A 19,981-nucleotide genomic window follows, 5' to 3' on the forward strand; every position below is an offset into this window, starting at 1 on the left:
AAATATATCTACACTTTTTTCCATAAAATATGCATGCATGATTTTTTGCTCCATTTAACTAATGTGTTCTGGATATGTTACAATAGTAAATGCAACAATTCTTAGTCAAGGAAAAAAGTACTATAAAAAGTGTGATTAATAGCAATCTATTTTTTATATTTTACAGAAGTCCCTATTTTGAAATATGAATCATTTTACATAGATAACCTCTGTAGTTACATGCTGTTTATCTAAACTGAAGTATATTACAACTCTGGGTGCAGAATTGCAAATAATATCAAAGAAACAAACTGTCAAAACAACATAAATTATCCAGGATGCATTTGTGAAGAAAAACTGCAACTGATAAAGAATTAAAGAGTAATCAAAAAGAATCAGAGACTCAGATTCATGAAGGTTCAGAAATGTACTATGTTTGCTGTCATGTTATTGGAGATTATTTTTTAATTGAGCTAATGAGGTAAAAATGAACATCGTTAGATCATTTGAGTTCATAATTAATTTCTAGCAAGCACATAAAACATACATGATCCTATACTACAAGGCATTTGGTTCATGGTTAAGTTACTTTTCTCAGACATAACTTCATAGTGAAACTGAGCCAGTTTTTTAAATATACATTAAAAATTTTGGACATTTCTCTAAGTCAGAATTGGTCTGTGAATTGTACCGTGAGAAAGAGAACTCCTGTGCACAGTGCTGCTGGTCTAATTTTATGGTTTGCATGGTTGGGGAGTAGGTAGTTTTCAGCTCAACCACACGCCATGAATAACAACACATTGAATTTACATAACTCTTTCCTCAGTGGAATTCCAAGCACCATATAATCTCATTTGGACTCATAACAGCTATTCTGGGAGCTACAAACTAGGAAATGTCTCCATTTTAAATAATAGAGAAAGGATAGTATAGAGAGATTAGACAATACCTAACACAAAGTATATTCGAAAGTAGTTTCCTAGTAATGGCAAAAATCCAGCCTACTGAGAAAGAGGCCACGTTGTAAGCCTTTGCTAACCATGTCCAGTTACCTCATTTCCTTAGAAGTCAGCATCAGAGAACCAAGGTGAGATAGACAAGCATTAGTAAAAGAAAACTAGATGTGTGCATTTTCAGCCACCTTCTCCTAACACCGCTTCCTACCCAGCTCTTTCATAGATCACCCACCCACACTCACATTCACACCACCTGACTATGTTCAGGATGGTGCCTTCTAAGGCCTACTTTCCATCCTTGCCTAGTGCCCAGTGGTTCTGGTTTCCCTAGACTTCAGCTTCTACAAGATAGATCTTTTTCTCTCCTTATTCCTTTGGATTAGCATATCTAACAACTTTGTTTCCTCATCTTTCATTCTTCCTGGCTGAGTGGCCTGAGCCCAGCCTACAGCTTAATGCTCCTAAATATATGTCAAACCCTTAACACCTGTCAATGGCCCCAGCTCCTTCTCTAAGGCACACAACTCTTATAGCAGTAGACTTCTATGTAACTCCATGTGCCTGAAAACAGAGCCAAGGGAAACAGAGTCACAAACTAAGAACCCAGGCACTCTTAACCATTCTGTGGTTTTGTAGACAATTTTGTTTTGTTAGACCATTTTGTTAGATATGTGACCAGATTTTTTTCTTTTTCTGATTGCAACCAAATGCCTTCTTACATGACACTTTGCTAACTACTTTCCCATTAAACTTTGACCAAATTAGATAGTTGTTTTCATATCATAATTAATGGCTAAAGCTCAGAGTCTAACTTTCAGCTGTCTTGGCTTTTTAGTTTTTAAAAAGAAAATATTTCCAATATTTGACCTACAAAACTATAGGCCTTTAGATGATGTATAATAATGATGTGATAAAATAATATTTAAATTTGAACACTTCAGTAATACATCCTGGTTTAAAACAAGGGAACTACAAACTATAAAAAATTTTTAAAAAGCAAATTTCATCTCAAAAGAAATAGATTTGGAGCTGGGCACTTGTGGCTCATGCTTATAATCCTAGCTACTCAGGAGGCTGAGATCTGAGGGTTGCAGTTCAAAGCTAGCCTGGGCAAGAAAGTCTATGAGACTCTTACCTCCACTTAACCACTAGAAAACTGGAAGTGGAGCTCAAAGTGAAAGCACATAATAGATCAGCAACAGCACCCAGGCCCTAAGGTCAAGCCCCATGATCAACAAAAAGACAAAGAAAAGAAAGAAGGGAGGGAAGGAGGGAGGGAGGGAGAGAGAAAGGAAGGAAGGGAGGAAGGAAGGAAGTGAGGGACGGAGGGAGGGAGGGAGGGAGGAAGGAAGGAAGGAAGGAAGGAAGGAAGGAAGGAAGGAAGGAAGGAAGGAAGGAAGGAAGGAAGGAAGGAAGGGAGGGAGGGAGGGAGGGAGGGAGGAAAGAAGGAAGGAAGGAAGGAAGAGAGGAAGGAAGGAAGAGAGGGAAAGGAAAAGAAATAGATGTGTTCACTAGTAGTGTAGGCATGAGCAAGTGATCTAAACCTCTTGTACTTCAGAATTGCTTCTGTCTGTCATATGTATAATAATAATAAGATTAGCATTAACCATAATAGTTATCTATCTGGATATGCTTCCTAAGATGTTCTCAGCAGCCTCTCTCTTAGTCTATTCAGGCTGTGATAACAAATTACCATAAACTGGATAGCTGATAAACAAAAATTTCTTTCTCAATATTTTGAAGGCTAAAAAAATCCACATTCAAAGCACTGGCAGGTTTAGTGGTTTAGGATCTCCTGAGAGCCATATGCCTACTGTAAGTTCAGATGGTAGAAAGGAGGAAGACAGGTCTCTTTCATAAGAGCACTAATTCCATTCTCCAAGGCTCCTCCCTCACCATCAAATCCTCTTGCAGAGGCCCAGACTAACGCTATCATATTTTGATGATTAGATTTTCTTTTTTTTCATTTCTTTATATGTTTTTTATTGTAAAAAATACTGTACAGAGGGGTTACAATTACATGAGTAAGGTAATGAGTACATTTCCTATCAAGCATTGTTACCTTCTTCTTTGTTTTCCCCTAATATCCCTTCTGGCCCCATCTCCCCAACTCCTCTCCCCACCCTCCTTGAAGTTGTAAAATTCATTTTCAAAATGGTGTCTTATACATCTCATTGTTATAATGGGTCAACCTGTATCCTTATTTAAGCATTTTGTTATTTCCTTTCTCCTCCCCAAACTAGAAAAATATATATACAAGATACAAGGCACTGGGATCAAATACAGTGAAAACAGGGGTTATACCTTGAAGGAAGAACATACAAAAGAGACAAAAAATCACATAGTACATTTTAAATATGTTAAAAACAACAGCAAGAAAGAAAAAGCCACCTGTGTCCCTATCTTGGGGTTCATTTCGCTTAACATTATCTTTTTTTTTTTTTTTTTTTGTCGGTTGTGGGGCTTGAACTCTGGGCCTGGGCGCTGTCCCTCAGCTCTTCAGCTCAAGGCGAGTGCTCTACCACTTGAGCCACAGCGCCACTTCCGGTTTTCTGGTGGTTTATTGGAGATAGGAATCTCACGGTCTCTCTTGCCCGGGCTGGCTTTGAACCGCGATCCTCAGATCTCAGCCTCCTGAGTAGCTAGGATTACAGGCGTGAGCCACCAGCGCCCGGCTACGCTTAACATTATCTTATATCATCATATGTACATAGCTTTTGACCTTCTCTACTTGTTCTAGACATGTATTAGTTATTACAAATAAGGGAAACCAAGGGACCTACGTTTCTTTGGGCCTGGCTTACTCTAATTAATATAAATTTTTCCAAGTCTTTCTATTTCCTAACAAATAGGGCAATGTCATTCTTTCTGATGTAGGCATGGAATTCATATATACCACGTTTTCTTAATCCACTCATCTACTAAGGGACATCTGGGTTGGTTCCATATCTTAGCTATGGTGAATAATGCTGCAATAAACATAGTTGTACTAATAATTTTAGTATAGCCTTGTTTGTGATCATTTGGGTAAATGCCCAAAAATGGGATTGCTAGGTCACACAGGAGCTCTATGTGGAGTTTTTTAAGAAACCTCCATACTGCTTTCCAAAGTGGTTGAACAAGTTTGCATTCCCATCAATAATGCAGGAGGATCCCTTTGTCCACATCCCCTCCAGCATCTGTTGTTATTAGAGTTCCCCTCCAGTTGTTATTAGAGTTCTTGATTATAGCTATTCTAACTGGGGTGAGTAGAATCTCAATATTGTTTTGATTTGCATTACTTTTATGGCTAGAGAGGTTGAGCATTTCTTCATGGGTATATTGGCCATTCTTATTTCCTCTTCAGAGAAGTTTCTCTTTAAGTCTGTAGCCCACTTCTTTATTGAGAAGTTGTTTCATTGAGGATTTGTTGGTGTGGGATTTAATTTTTTGAGTTCCAGGTATATTTCAGATATGAGACCCTTGAGCATTGTATGTCTAATGAAGATCTTCTCCCAGTCCATGGGCTTTCTATTGATCTTTGTGGCTAAGCCTTTTGCCACGCAGACGCTCTGCAGTTTCATGCAATTCCATTTGTCCAAACTTTCTTTGATTTCTTGTGTTTCTGGGTCTCTATTAAGAAAATTTCGGCCTGTGCTAGAGCTCTAGAGCTTCTCCTATTCCTTCCTGTAATGGTTTCAGGGTGTCTGCTTTTATTTCAAGGTCTTTTATTCATTTGGAGTTGATTCTGTTGCAGGGTGATATATACGGGTCTAGCTTTAGTTTTCTACAGGTGTTGACAATTTTATCCTTACCACTTTCTGCTATTCTTGTGTGTGTGTGTGTGTGTGTGTGTGTGTGTGTGTGTGTGTGTGTGTGTGAAAATACTGTACAGAGAGGTTACAATTACTTGGGCAAGATAATGAGTACATTTCTTATCAAGCATTGTAGCCTCCTCCTTCGTTTCCCCTTCCCCTCCCTTCCCATCCTTCCCCCATCCCCCCCCCACCCAATCCTCCTCCCCATCCCCCACCAAAGTTGTAAAGTTCGTTTTCGACATAATGACTTGTACATCTCATTGTTGCAATGGGTCCACCTGTATCCCTATTTAAATGATTAGTTTTTCTGCTACTCTTAACATTCCAGAAATCTCTGAGCACCTCCTTCTTTATTGTTAGTGATTTTCTTCAGGAGCCTTAGGTGGGATACTTGAGATTTCAGATAGAACAAAAACTTCTTGAGCATCTATCACTAAACTAAAAGATGTCAGTGGCTTCATACTGTCTTATTTTACACATAACCATATAAGGATACGAAGGTCAGACAACTGAGTTTCAAGATGGTTTCTACTTCTTTAAAGTCTTTGGATAGCAATAGTGTCTGCAGGTCAGTGTAAGAGTTCACTTGGTAGAGAAGGTCCTCAAATCTATGACCATCAAGAGACATCTGTGTGTGGAGAGAGGACTTGAGGAAGGAATGTTATGTTGCTTTGGGAAGTGCTTCACTCCAAATTTTTCCAATTTGAAGTTATGTCCAATATGCAACAAATTTCAGGACACTACTGGTGGAAGAGAAAAGCACTCTGGAGTCCTAATGTCCAAAAATATCGCTGATGATTAGATTTTCGAGTTACGAATTTTAGGAAGCTACAGACATTCAGACCATGTCATCCTCCTAACCATTTCCAGGCAAAAAATAAAGTCAGAAGCTAAAATGTCTGTGGAAACTCAATTCTATTAGTAATTCTATTAATAATGCACCTCTGCATGAGTGAGGAGAGGGGGAAACATCAGCACCTCTGACCTACAAACACAAACAAAACCAGAAAACTGGGCCAAACACCAGTAGCTCACCACTGTAATCCTAGCTATTCAGGAGGTAGAGATCTGAAGATCAAGGTTCAAAGCCAGTTCTGGCAGAAAAGTTAATGAGACTCTTATCTCCAAAAAGCCAGCAGTAGAGTATGGCTGAAATGGTGGAATGCCAGCCTTGAGCGAAAAAACTAAGGGGGACCGTGAGGCCCTGAGTTCAAAGCCCAGTATCAGCACACACACACACACACACACACACACACACACACACACACACACACACACACACACACACACACACACACACCAGAAACCTGAACTTTTCTGGTAGAGAGATTTAAAATATTTTTTAAGGGAATTTTGTTTTCAGTTAGACTACAATAAACGTATGTGTTCTTTTGTGGACCTTTGCTAGCTATGAGTGCATCTTGTAACATTACTTTTCAAAAATACAGAAAAAGTACTACATTTACTAAAAAAAAAAACCAAAAAAAAAAAACAGAAACTCGTTTCTCATTCCCTACCAAATAAGTAATTGGCCATAAGTACTCAGACACTATGAAGAAGAATTTGGGAAGAATTTGAATCCTATCTCGAATAAACTTAGATAAGAATTTGCCTTCTCCAAGAGGATTTCTGATTTACTGATAGTGAAAAGCAGCACAGAATCCTCTTCCCACCATGACAACAGTTCCCCTTACATTGTCATTGTCATTTCCACAACACCTAGATCCTGTGGTTTTAAAATGTGTGGATTATCTGCAATATGCAGCACCATGCTGATGAGAGCTACAAACATTTCCTTGTAGAGTTTAGACTCCTGTCCTTTCTGTCAGGACTGGTAACTGTCACTGTCCTCATTTCTGCCTGTGTCTTCATTGGCTATGGATGTTAACCTCTCTACCAATTTCTGTGAATACTCATTGTAACCTTGTTGATCATCAAGCCTGACAAGGTTAACCTTGAGAACGTGAAAGCCAGCTGAAAGCAGATCAGAGAAATGTGGTCAGGGATGTTCCTGAGTCTTGCAAGTAAAAGCTGTGTGCGGCCCTCATCACGTGGCTGAAGCCTAGACCTACAGTCTCCCATCTCAGTCCCTGTTTCTATTCCCCAAGGTTCCTGGACCCACGTCAAAGCGCAACAGAATCGTATCTCCTGGGGTTCCTAACACACAGTCCCAATGCTGGATAAAGGAAAACACACTGTTCGGAGTTGGATAGAGAAAGCATTTACCAACTTGTGCAACTACTTACATTCTCCAAAGTGTTTTTCCTTAGTTATAAAATGTAAAACTACTGACAACAGATGGACACCTACTTACATTTCTGAAGTAGAAAATAGAGACAGCTAAATGGTGTGACTTCTCCTAAAAGCACTTTGAGCCTTAGAAATGTCTAGACCACTTAACCAAGCAATTTCATTTTGGGAAATCCATCCTGGAGATGCTTCTGAAAAGCATCTGTGCTACTGTGTGCTCTCTAGAAAGTCTCTAATTCTCTCTCCCTCCATCCCCACCCCCTCTCATTCTCATTACCTAATCCACTTTCCTCTCTTAGGGGTAGAAATCCTTCTTCCTTAGGAGAGTGGAAACAAGGCAGATAAGGGCAGAATTCTCTTTGGCAGCCAGGTAAAGAAATGGAGCACTTACCCAGCACGCAACTAAAAAAGAAAATAACCTTTTTTATTGGCAAGAGTTTGATCACAAAATGTATAATGCTCTGAGCATAATAACATGCCAACTGATTCTTCTCTTCCTTCTTTTACTTCTGGGTCAAGTACTGTTCTAGGTGCTGGCATCCTTACGTAGATTTTTATATTTAGTTAGGGAGAACAGCAATAAGCAAATCATGGGAATGGCAAGATTGAATTCACTCTTTTCATTTACACCTGGGCTGCAGTGTGTAAGCAGGCTGTAGGGGGAAGCAATTATGTTCCTGCTATGAGGGAAGTGGTCTAGGAGAGGAAGGGACAGGTGTGCAAGCAGCAGAATGAAGAGAAGAACTGGCAAAGAACAACTTCAAAGTGCTGGCAGGCGTCACTGCTGCATTAAGAGGCTGTGAGCAAGGAACACTGGGGTCATTTCCTGAGCTGTCAAACAATGGAGGCATATTTGAGGAGCAACTAAAAATTTCTTTGAAAGTTAAAGTTTAGATGACTGTCCAAAAGGGCAGCTAGATAGCTAGATAAACATAGAGTGTAGGGGTCAGAGCTGGACATAAAATTTCAGAATTCATGAGAATTCAAGTGGTCATCCCATGATTAAATAAAATCAATTAGGAAGAGAGAAGAGGAAAGGAGGAGAAGGAGGAGAAGGGGAGGAGAAAAGAGAAGGAGAAGACAGAGGTAGGGAAAAAGGAGGGAAGAGAGAGGGAGACAGGGGTAGGGAGATGTAGAACTCCAGAAAATAACCAACAGTGATGATCCTAAGACTGTGACACTAAAAGCTGGCCCCATCTTCCACGCAACAGCCAGGTAAATCAGGGATGTCAACCCAATGCTAACCATCACTGACATCATCATTGGCTTAGATCAAATAGAATTCGTGCTGAACTTTTAGTTTGATTTGCTCACAACAAGCTCTTGTTGAAGCTTAATCTCCATTGCACAATACTAAGAGGATAGAAAGAGCCAGGCACTGGTGGCTCACGCCTCTAATCTGAGCTACTCAGAAAGCTGACATCTGAGGATCCTAGTTCTAGCCGGGAAGAAAGTCTATGAGACTTATCTCCAATTAACCAGCAAAAAAAAAGCCTGAACTGGAGCTGTGGTTCAAGTAGTAAATCACTAGCCTTGAGCAAAAAAATTAAAAAGAGCTCAGGGACAATGCCTGGGCCCTGAGTTCAAGTACCAGGACCAGCACACAATCAATTGATCGATAAATCCCATCTACAAATGATTGGCAAAGTCTTGCTCTGAAATTCTGAAGATATACACTGTAATTAACCTTCAGGGATTTGCCAACTATCCAGACACTTCAGGTACAAGCAAGGTCACTTGGCAGAGCATTGTGCAAGACAATCTGGACCTGTTGCCAAACTTTTTTTTCTGGGTGACATTTTGGCCTCTATTTATAATCACTTGAATCTACACAGGATATACATCCTTGTATTTAGAATGTAAGGAAAAGAGTCATTCGTAGACAGCTCTAACACATATACCATGTAGAGACTTGGGCTGTTTTTATTTAACTCCTTGAGGATATGGTAGTTCCACAGGGTTAGGGGTCTTCAGAATATGAAGAGACTGATATCACAGGGGGAAGAGGAAGAGGGATGAGGAGAGAGAGAGAGAGAGAGATGTGGAACTCCAGAAAATGACCAACAGTGATGATCCTAAGACTCTGTGACACTAAAACAATTGGTTGCCAACTGGAAAACCTCAGTCAGCTCTTTGGGAATTTTTTTTCCCACGGCGCTGATCATCCAGTTTGATTGATGGCCCAGCATTTATGGTCCCACAGCCTGTAAATAACAATTCTTAGCTTCCTTGCAAAGAAAGGACTTCAATGGAATGGTGAGCCATTATAGCCTCAAATTCTTTGCTGCTTGTCGTATTTATTTTGGATTCTTTCAGGCCAAACTGAACCAAAATGCTAATTTAACCCAGCTTGTGAAACAAAGATGACAAAGATTTCCCTTGAAATGGGGCCATTTTTATTCTTGTCATTTCTGCCTTGGACATAGACATTTAGTATTTAAATGTTATTCCCTCTGAGATCTGGACTTCCAGTATTTTTGTGGCTCTGACAGGATTCAAATTTCAGATTCTACTTTGTGTGAAAATATCGTTTCAAAGTGTGTGCCCCAGGAGAATAATAATAAACCTGAGCTTTGGCATTTTTGAAAATGAACTTCTTTTCAGAGGTCTTCTAAAATGGAGCTTCTACTCTTTCCTTCCCAGACACCAGGAGTCAAGCAATGATAACTTTCATTTCACCGCAGTTAAGTATATGCTGAATTCATTAGCAAATTATTTACTGCAAGCAGAAGAGTAATTGCTAAATGAAGTTAAGATTATTGCATCTGCATTTAATACATTAATTATAATATCTTATACTATGCTAACCTTTTATTCTAATTTAAAATGTGACATTAATTGTCTGTAATTATAATTTGACTAGTAAGAGCATGTCTGTTGTTTTCCTTTGTTATTAGTATAATTCTAAAAACACCTGCCTGCCCACCATGAAGTAACGCTAGGGGCTGCAGAAATTAATAGTAGCAAATCCTGTGAAATAGCTTCTTATCCTCAAGCAGTCTGAACAAATTGGGTCATTAAAATATCTTGGTTTAAAATGCTATATTGCTCAGGCGTGTTTCATAAGGCTGTATAAATTCTGCTACTCTGAATTCCCATCATTCACATAAGGTAAAAAATAGAGTGCCCACTACTGAAAGTCTCCTAGCAAAACTTAATGATGTCACCTGTAAAAATATTTACAAAGTTATAGTAGTAGAGGTTCTCAAGTTTTCTTTCATTATAATTTTCTTGTTTGGGTTCTTTCTGATTTTTTTTTCATATCCTCTACTATAACAGTATTCAAATGACTTCCTGGCAGAGAACTGAACATAGGCAAACCCACACCGTAAGAGCTCTGCAAGTCAGAATGACACATCAGATTTCAACTTTCACAACAGTTAGCTCTTTCACTGTAGACTCTATCACAGAAGGTAATTAACAAAAGTCTTTACGAAGCTCTTATCTAGCTCTCTGATTTAAAGTTTGGTATTTGTTGACAATTATCTCATAAAAATGTGAGGTTTTGTCAAATGCTTTTCCCATATTTATTAAAATGATCATGTAGCTTTTGTCCTTTGTTCTGGTAACATACTTCTCTTTAACACAGACAAGTTTTTATGATTTTTTTCCCTATCCTTCTCCATGGTCCCTTTTTGATTTTTCACTACTGGTAAAAGTAAAAACTTATCTGTGAGTAGAAAATTTTAATATCATAAAAAATAAATTTAATAAAAATGCTTATGTATTTAATAAAATATCTTAAGAATATTACCAGTGAGCCAAAAATAAAAGTTCAAAGACCTTCCATTTATCATTTTTCCTCACATATACCCTTAAATCAATTCATTGCAAGTTCTTGGTTCAAATTTTCTAAAGAAAAAATTCTAATATTCCATTGGACACACCACTGATAGACCTATCCCTGTTTTAATTGGCCATAGAGGGAGCCAAAGTTTGACTCTTTAACCTGAGCTATGTAGAGACAGCATCTAAACAAGGAAACACAGCTGGAAAGACCACAAAACATTTCTCCTATCATCCAGCACTGTGATAAGGGAAAAAGTTCCAGAGCCAGACAGGGTATGGATTCTGAATCTACTGTTTTACTTGATCTTGAGACATTTAGCCTCCCTAATTTCCTATTCTAAATGGAGGGGTAGTCCTGAGGATTTTAGTGTAAACGGCTTAGAATAGTACTTGAGCCGTGGTAAATAATAAATAAATTTTAGCTAACAACAATAATATTATTCTTTTTGCTCTGTGTGAATAATTTAAAAACTATAAAAGCTTCCATCCAAAATGCCCCCTGAAATCTGGGTACCAGTGGCTCACCCCGATAATCCTAGTTACTCAGGAAGCTGATATCTGAGGATCATGGTTCTAAGCCATGAAAACTTATCTCCAATTAATTACCAGAAAACCAGAAAAGGAGCTGTGGTTCAAAATGGTAGAGTACTATCCTTGAGCAAAAGAGTTCAGGGACAGCACCCAGTCCCCACCTCTGAAAAAAAAAAGAAAAAAGAAAAAAAAAGCCTCTGAGAAGACTCTCTCTTATGTGACAGACAGATGTTTTTAATGCAAGAAGAAAATTTTGTTTTTATTGTAAGAAAATGTAACCTCCACTTGGAAAAAAATTATATTAAGTGAAGTAAGCCAGGCCCAAAGAAACATAGGTCCCATGGTTTCCCTTATTTGCAATATCTGGTGTATGTATAAGACAAGCAAAAAAGGTCAGATAAGGTGATGTTAGGGAAATGAACCCTAAGATATGTATTCAAATGTTATTTTTTCATGTGATTGTTTCTAACATATTTATAAGATTATTTCTTTGTTGCTTTGTATGTCCCTCCCCCACAGTATAACCCCTGCTTTCACTGTATTTCATGTCGGTATAATTTGTGAAGGGGAAGGGGGAAAAAAATCGTTTAAATAGGGATACAGGTGGACCCATTGCAACAATGAGATGTATAAGTCGTTATGTCGAAAACGAACTTTACAACTTTGGGGCAGGGGCGGGGGTGGTACTGGGGAGGATTGGGTGGGGATGGTGGAGGAGGATGGGAAGGGATGGGAAGGGGAAACAAAGGAGGAGGATACAATGCTTGATAAGAAATGTACTCATTATCTTGCCCATGTAATTGTAACCCCTCTGTACAGTATTTTCACAATAAAAGAAAAAGAAAAAAATAGAAAATGTAACCTCCCAATTATCTGCCATAATTCCATTTGTACTAGTTTCACACTGACAAGGGTCTATTCCTACCTTGAGTTTGCATGACCTTGCAAAGAGTGAGATTTCTTTCAAAAATGAGGCTGAGCTATTCCTATTGTCAAGGAATCCTTAGCCACGTAGAGGAGTTTAAATACATCAGTAACTACCATATAAGTGAGACATATTTGATACCATTTTGAAAGGGGTCAAGTGAGCTTTTCAGTTGTTGTGAAACCCCCTAAGCTTGCTTTCTCCTTAGAGTAGAGTTTAATCCAACCACAAATTAAGGATAATTATTGCAAATGGTGTCCTATGGGCATGAAATTTTCATACTGTGTATTCATTAGTCAGAAAAGGTGGCTTAGGGCTGGGAATGTGGTTTAGTTGTAGAGGGTTTTTCTAGCATGCATGAAGCTCTAGGTTTGATTCCTCAGTACCACATAAACAGAAAAGGCCAGAAGTGGCACTGTGGCTCAAGTGGTAGAGCACTACCCTTGAGTGAAAGAAGCTCAGGGATGCAGAAACTCAGACCCTGAGTTCAAGCAAGAAAGAAGGAAAGAAAGAAAGAGAGAAAGAAAGAAAGAAAGGAAGAAAGAAAGAAAGAAAGAAAGAAAGAAAGAAAGAAAGAAAGAAAGAAAGAAAGAAAGAAAGAAAGAAAGAAAGAAAGAAAGAAAGAAAGAAAGAAAGAGAGAAATAGAGAGAGAAAGAGAGAAAGAAAGAAAGAGGGAGAGAGAGAGAGGGAGGGAGGGAGGGAGGGAGGGAAGGAAGGAAGGAAGGAAGGAAGGAAGGAAGGAAGGAAGGAAGGAAGGAAGGAAGGAAGGAAGGAAGGAAGGGAGGGAGGGAGGGAGGGAGGGAGGAAGGAAGGAAGGGAGGAAGGGAGGGAGGGAGGGAGGGAGAGAGGAAGGGAAGGAGGGACGGAGGAGAAAAGGTGACTTATGTGACAGTAACAAAATAAGCCAAAAGTTGCTGCAGCTTTTAAGGAGAAAATTTATTTCCTACCCATTATAAACTGACAAGGAGAAATCTGCCCATCATTGCTCTTAAGAGCCCAGGCTGATGTAATCTCCATCTCAGTACATATTGCTATGGTTGTAAAGGTAAAGATTATGTTCCTGCCTAGGGGGAAAAAAACTCTTCATTGCTACTCACATTTCTCTTACTAAAGCAAGTAGCAAAGCCATGGCCAGGCTCAATGTGGTGGCAATGTCTTTCCACAGGGAGGGGTACTTAGGGCTTATGAGCACTAACACATTGACCACACTAGCCCAGATGTGAATAAAGAAAAAATTATATATACACATATACATACATATGTATGCAGATATATGTCTATATATGAGATACATATATTTTCAGTTATTTCTGCAATTGAGCTCATCTCCCTCTGGAGCTCCATTCCCAGAAATGGTAAAAGAGATTCCTGATCTGGATTCCCCTCAAGTCATAAATATTTCTATCATGAACTCTGTAGAATGATTCTCAATCATGATAAGAGAAGGTGGACCAAGGACTTGAGGCCAGGTCCAGTGCCTTTCTTTTCCTCTTTCCTTGCCTCTCCCTGCTCCTCCCCCTCCTATGAAGCATGGTCCTGCTTCATAGCCATATCCTATGGCTCTAGGATCAGCCATCTACAACTGAGTTCAGTGGTTAGAATGCAAACAATAACAGATGTTGGTGTGGATGTAGGCAAAAGGGAAACCTAATATACTGTTGGTGAGAATAAAAACTTATTCAGCCACTCTGGAAGGAAGTATGGATGTTCCTCAAAAATAAACTGAACATAGCACTTCTCTGTGATCCATAAATTCTACTCTTGGGCATTTATCCAAAGGCGTACACACTAAGATACAGTAAAGCCACCAGCACTACTACGTTTACTATTTACCATAGTGTCAGTCCAGATGCCCCTCAATGCACAAATGGATCCAGAAAATATGAAATTTTATTCATCCATTAGAAAGAATGATATTATTGCATCATTTGCAACAAAATGGAAAGACCTGGAATTTTTTTGTTAGGCCCAGAGAAACAAAGGTTACATGTTGTCTCTCATGGGAAGCTAGAATTTGTTTATAAATATGTAAGTAAATACTTTGAGTGGTATGCAAGTGTATGTATATGTATTAACTGAAATATAGTAGATTCAGAGGCTAACTCAAACCATGATAGGCAAAATCAAAGTTCAACATAAACACCCAGGAAATGGGTACTTGAAAGGTGGGATGGGTCACAAGGATAGGGGTAGATGAATGAAAAGAAGAAATGGGAGGGAATGCAGGCAAAATTCAATGTATATGGAGGATGGGTGAGAATGTTGAAAGGGTGGCATTAGTGAACAACTAATTAGTGGACAACTAATTAAAGATAATAAAAATAGTTTTTAAAATTCAGTGCATGTCCTACAAAATTCAGAAAATTGAGGGAGGAGTGGGATTGGGATAAAAGAGGTGACATTGGTTAAGATGCATTGTTTCTTTTTTATTGTGAAAATACTGTACAGAGGGGTTACAATTACATGGGCAAGATAATGAGTACATTTCTTATCAAGCATTGTAGCCTCCTCCTTGGTTTTCCCTTCCCATCCCTTCCCATCCTCCCCCTGCCCCCCCCACCCAAACCTCCCCCCCCCACCAAAGTTGTAAAGTTCGTTTTCAACATAACGACTTGTACATCTCATTTCATACACTGTTTTGTTGAATGGCAATTCCTTTGTGCAACTACTTACAGATAATAAAAATATATTATAAAATTTAAAAGGGAACATTGAAGACTAAAAAAAAAATGTTATTTTCAACAAAGCTTTCAATGACTTTCAATGACCGCTTCACTGTAGATTTAGCAAATCTAGTGTAAAGATTATAAGTAGGACAATGAGAGACTGGCTATCTGAAAACACAAGACTTCCTTTATTTTTCTAACTGCCCACATTTTTTTTTTCAGTTGTTGGGCCCGAACTCTGGGCCTGGGTGCTGTCCCTCAGCTCTTCAGCTCAAGGCTAGCGCTCTACCACTTGAGCCACAGGGCCACTTCCGGCTTTTTCTGCTTATGTGGTGCTGAGGAATCGAACCCAGGGGCCTCATGCATGCAAGGCAAGCACTCTACCACTGAGCCACCTTCCCAGTCCTGCCCACACTTTTCTTAACAAGCTCCCACTCCCACTTAATAAGAGGAAAAGAACATCTAGGCCAATGCTTACAAACTTGACCCAGTCTAAGGGAGGTCCTTAAATCTAGTTTAGGAATTTCGTTTTCAATCAATATTCCCCAGGTCTCTTTCCCAGCCTCCTTCTCCTGCTTTCCTCTGATTCTATATCCTAGGAGTAAACCCAGGATTGCAAACCAGGCGCTGTCTCCACTCACAGCTTCAGGTACATTCTACACCCTTAGAACAAACAGCACAGAATCCCAGCCACAGCTTGTGGTGGGAGCCAGTGTACCTCTCCATCTCTCTCTCTCTCTCTCTCAACTGCATCTTCTCCCCTGCAGCAGCTGGATTCTTTCACAACCAGCTAAGAATGTGCCTGTATTCCCCAGTCTTTCAGGGATCTCCTGGAAAGAAGCAGGTACCACCTCCATCCTCTGAACAGACACTGTCCCAGGACCTTTGGGCTGTGGAGGTTTCAGAGAGAACAGGTCCTTATCTCCTGAAGAAGGGAGGAAGAGAAAGAGAAAGGACCTAACCAACTCTCCATGGACCCTGCTTGCTCTGAGAAAGCCCCTCTCTTCTTCCAGCTGCCTGTGTAGTTCGCTGGCAGTCAAGGGAGATGGAATGCATTGTGGCTCACACTTGACCTCAGCTGTCACAGAATCCACATCTGGCCATGTAGTAGTGGGTGATTCATCCAGAAAGGAAAGCTGAACTTCTGATCTGATGTTTCAAGTTATTTCCTTTGGTAAATATTTTATGCAGGATGCCTCTTATTGGATCTTTGAAGGTCAAACTGAATGACTTCACTCTTAATTCCACAAATGCCTAGGATATAAGAAACCTAATGAATACTTTTGGAAGACTTAATGTATAAACCAATATTTGGTAAAATTTCTATGGTCATGCCCCCAGGTTTCCTCTGACTCTTTAATCACTGTGATAACAAACAGGATCTTATGGCACAGAAACAAATAGAAATGGGACCAGAGTAAATGTTATAATGACGATGGGCAAGGTTTCTTTACTAAGACTTCAGATCGATAGTAAAAGGGAGTTGGTTCTGACCAAAGAGGTATCCAGGATGCTCACTGAACAAAGAAGTGATTTTACTTAGTTTTCTGGTGGGGACTGAAACAGTTTCAAAACTGTTTTCTTTATTATGTGCAAATATTCTCACCTTGTAACTTACAGGCTAATGGGTGGTCAGCTTAACTAGGAACTGCTGGTTGGAGGCAAGGCTCAGGTGATAGAATGCCAGCCCGTGAGTGAAAGCATCAAGAACTGAGTTCCAAGGGAGGAGCTAGTCAGCCTTTCAGACCAGGCCATCCGCTGCCGATGCCATGCAGTCCGATGATGTTATCTGGAATACACTAGGAAACAAGCAGTTTTGTTCCTTCAAAATAAGAACCAAGACTCAAGGCTTTTGCAGAAATGACTATAGCCTGACTGGGCTATGTGATCAGTCATCCTGTCCCCTGGCAAATAGCCAGTATGCTACCATCAAAGAAGAGAAAGGACAGTGCTATTTGTATATGAAGGTTATAGAATGAGCAGCTTCTCCTAGGCATCTCTGGGAACGGATCTGGCTTAGTAAAAACTATGAGAAAGCACTGAAAACCTAATTTACTGGCCCTGTTTCATCCGACACAAATGTAAGCAGAGATTTATCAAGATAACCCAGTACTTAATACACATTAGAAAGCTTACACTAAAGTAACAGAAAAAAACTTGTTCCTTTGAGTAAGAAGGTGGAACGAAGGGAATAAAGAAGAGAAGAAAAAGCATTAATTGCTGCTCAGCTGGAAAATGCCACTGAGAAGGAATTGCTGGAGAGACTGAAACATGATATGTATGGCGACATCTACAACTTCCCCATTCATGCCTTCCACAAGACTCTGGAACAGCAGGAGGCAGAGCGTGACCCTTCAGATGTTGAGGAGAAAGATGATGAGGAAGAAGAAGAAGAAGATATGGGGGAAAAGGGAATTTGTAGATGCTGGGGTAGATGAGAGTGACCTAGGTGATTTTGAGGATATGGATAAACTGGACACCAGTGGTGAGGAAGACCAGGATGACGAATCCTCCAGTGAAGAGGATGAAGAAAGGTCATCAGTGTGAAACACAAAGGCAAAGCACCCTTGAAAGGACCATTGCAGAGAAAATGAGCCTATGTGGAAATAGCGTATAAACAGGAGACAGAGCCCATGGCTAAGGCCAAAGCCACGTGATTTCCTTTCTTTACAATCAGGAATGAACATTATGAACTTCTTTAAAACTTCTTCTAAAGCATATTTCCCCCTCCAGTTTTTGCTCTTTGGGTTATAGTTCACACAATATTTGTGTTTTAATTTTATGTCACTTTAGAGGAGCAAGAAGTCTAGAGTGAATGGAGAAAGTCTTAAGTTGTAAATATATTTTTAATAACATGTTTTTTAAGTAAACGCTTGAAGCCAAGAAGCTTAATATATCATTCCTGAAGCTGGAATGAGATTGTGGGTGTAAATATTTCTAGACTTTGAGAAGCAAATTCCTTGATATCTTTTTCTATTCTCTTCCCCAACTGTATTGAAAAAATGGCAACTTCCAAGTTTTTATTTTGTTGTTTTCTTTCTCTACTTCCATGGGGGTAAAAGGAAAAAATAAAGGAAAATAAAAGTCATAAAAACAAAACAAAACACCTGAGTTCCAGTCCCAGTCTCAGACCAAAAAAAAAAACAAACTATTGAATTCTTTCTGCTCTTAGCACATGGTCTTGCATATACTTTCTGGCCTTATGGTGTGCTCTGGCCTTTGATAAGAGCAAGGGACCTTAGGTTTTTAAGCTGCTGAAAAGCACAAGTAAGGACATAGAAGAAACACACACCAACTCCAACAGGCATTGAGACAAAGTTAACCCTGTATTACAGTCTTGGACAAGACATTTTTGGAGTTTTGGGTGTTTTTTTGTTTTTTGGTGCCAGTCTTGGGACTTGAACTCAGGGCCTCAGCTCAAGGCTAGTGCTCTACCACTTGAACCACATGACCATTTTTGGCTTTGTTTGTTTGTTTGTTTAGTAGTTTATTGGAGATAAAAATTCTCACAGGCTTTTCTGTGCAGGCTCACTTCAAACCATGATTCTAGATCTCAGCCCCTTGAGTAGATAGGATTACAGGTATGAGCATGTAAACATGTCCATATGAACAGCTGAGTAGAATATGACCCAAAGGTTATGGGGCCATAAGAGGCAGGTGAGATACAAGACAGATATGCTTATCCTTTTCATCCCAGTTTAGTAATCCAGCAGATATTGGCAGGCCCAAGTGGAAGAGTCAGTATTTTCAGCAAAAGCAGCCTTCAAGTTTCTGCAAAGTGACCTAGGCAATTGTTATTGTAACCTATATATCAGAGGTGTTATCTCCAGCAAACCTAGTGGGAGGCTAACATAATGTATTGTCTAACTGTATGACCTCCAAAATTAGTGATTTTTACATTACCCAAATAGTAAGTAGTATGATTTTGTTCTGGCAGAATGTCTGACATCTGAATTGATTGTCTGGGTTTACCAAAGGCATTTCAGGGGAATGAAGATTTTCCTTAATAACCATCCACACACATACCACCCCCAACCACTACTCCTCAGGTAATCATGATGCCCTAATCTGGTGTTGAAACATAGGCTGGGTGTAGTGGCTCACACAGGTAATCTCAGACACTTGGGAAACAGAGATAGAAGGCCAGCCCCAAGCAAAGCAAGACCCTAACTGAAAAAAATAATAATAGTAACTAAAATGGTCTGGGGGTATGGGTCAAGTAGTAAAGCACATGTTTAGCAAGCACAAGGCCATGAGATCAAACCGAAGTATCACCAAAAGCAACCAATGATGGCTATGTATATATATATATATATTGCTTTTAATGGGTAACCGGTTAAGGGCTCAGCATTTACTAACCTTTGTCTCCTTGCCCCTCACTTTGTCCCCTTGTTTATAGCAGAGTCCACAAAGGCCATCTGTCCATAGGTCAGGCTTATACAACATGGGATTGACCATAGGCTCACAGCTGCTGGATTCAGACCAACTATAACACAAGCTTGAATCTTCAGGAACACCCAATCAATCAAGACCTGAAAAGAAGCCAAGCATCAAGTCACGTTTAAAGAGTCAGGATTGGCTCTATTTCTTGCTTTATGAGGAAGCATCTATCTATCTATCTATCTATCTATCATCTTTGGGCCAACCTAAAGGAGAATCTTTTTAACTTTAACACCTTTTTCATGTTCTTTTCACATTGAATAAAAAGGAATATTTTTTCTCTCTCATACACACACCACACACACACACACACACACACACACACACACACACACACACACACACACACACACACACAGGTCTTGTCCATAGCACATGTATTCTTCAGCTCTTTAAAGAGTCATCGAGATAACATGTAAGAAAAAGCTGTAATCTGTAATAAGCTGTTAACATATGTCACTAGTGTGGAATGACAATTTTTCTAACATCTCTTAACCTGACATATTGGTGGGAGTTTCACAGGCGTAGCCTCACATACCTTTTGCAACAGTTAGGCACAGTAGACATGACTATGGCCATTAGTGGCACAAGATCATGGGTTAGAAGCTGCTTCTATCACTCCCTCACCAGTGCCTAAGCAGGATACT

General features: G+C 39.6%; 1 pseudogene; it reads left to right on the top strand.

Moving 5' to 3' along the window:
- The first annotated feature begins 16,650 nt into the window (after positions 1–16,650).
- On the top strand, positions 16,651–17,590 carry LOC122124244 (annotated as a pseudogene).
- Positions 17,591–19,981: the final 2,391 nt, after the last annotated feature.

This window comes from Dipodomys spectabilis, unplaced genomic scaffold (assembly GCF_019054845.1).
Source record: "Dipodomys spectabilis isolate Male_0828 unplaced genomic scaffold, ASM1905484v1 ptg000234l, whole genome shotgun sequence".
Lineage (NCBI taxonomy): Eukaryota > Metazoa > Chordata > Mammalia > Rodentia > Heteromyidae > Dipodomys > Dipodomys spectabilis.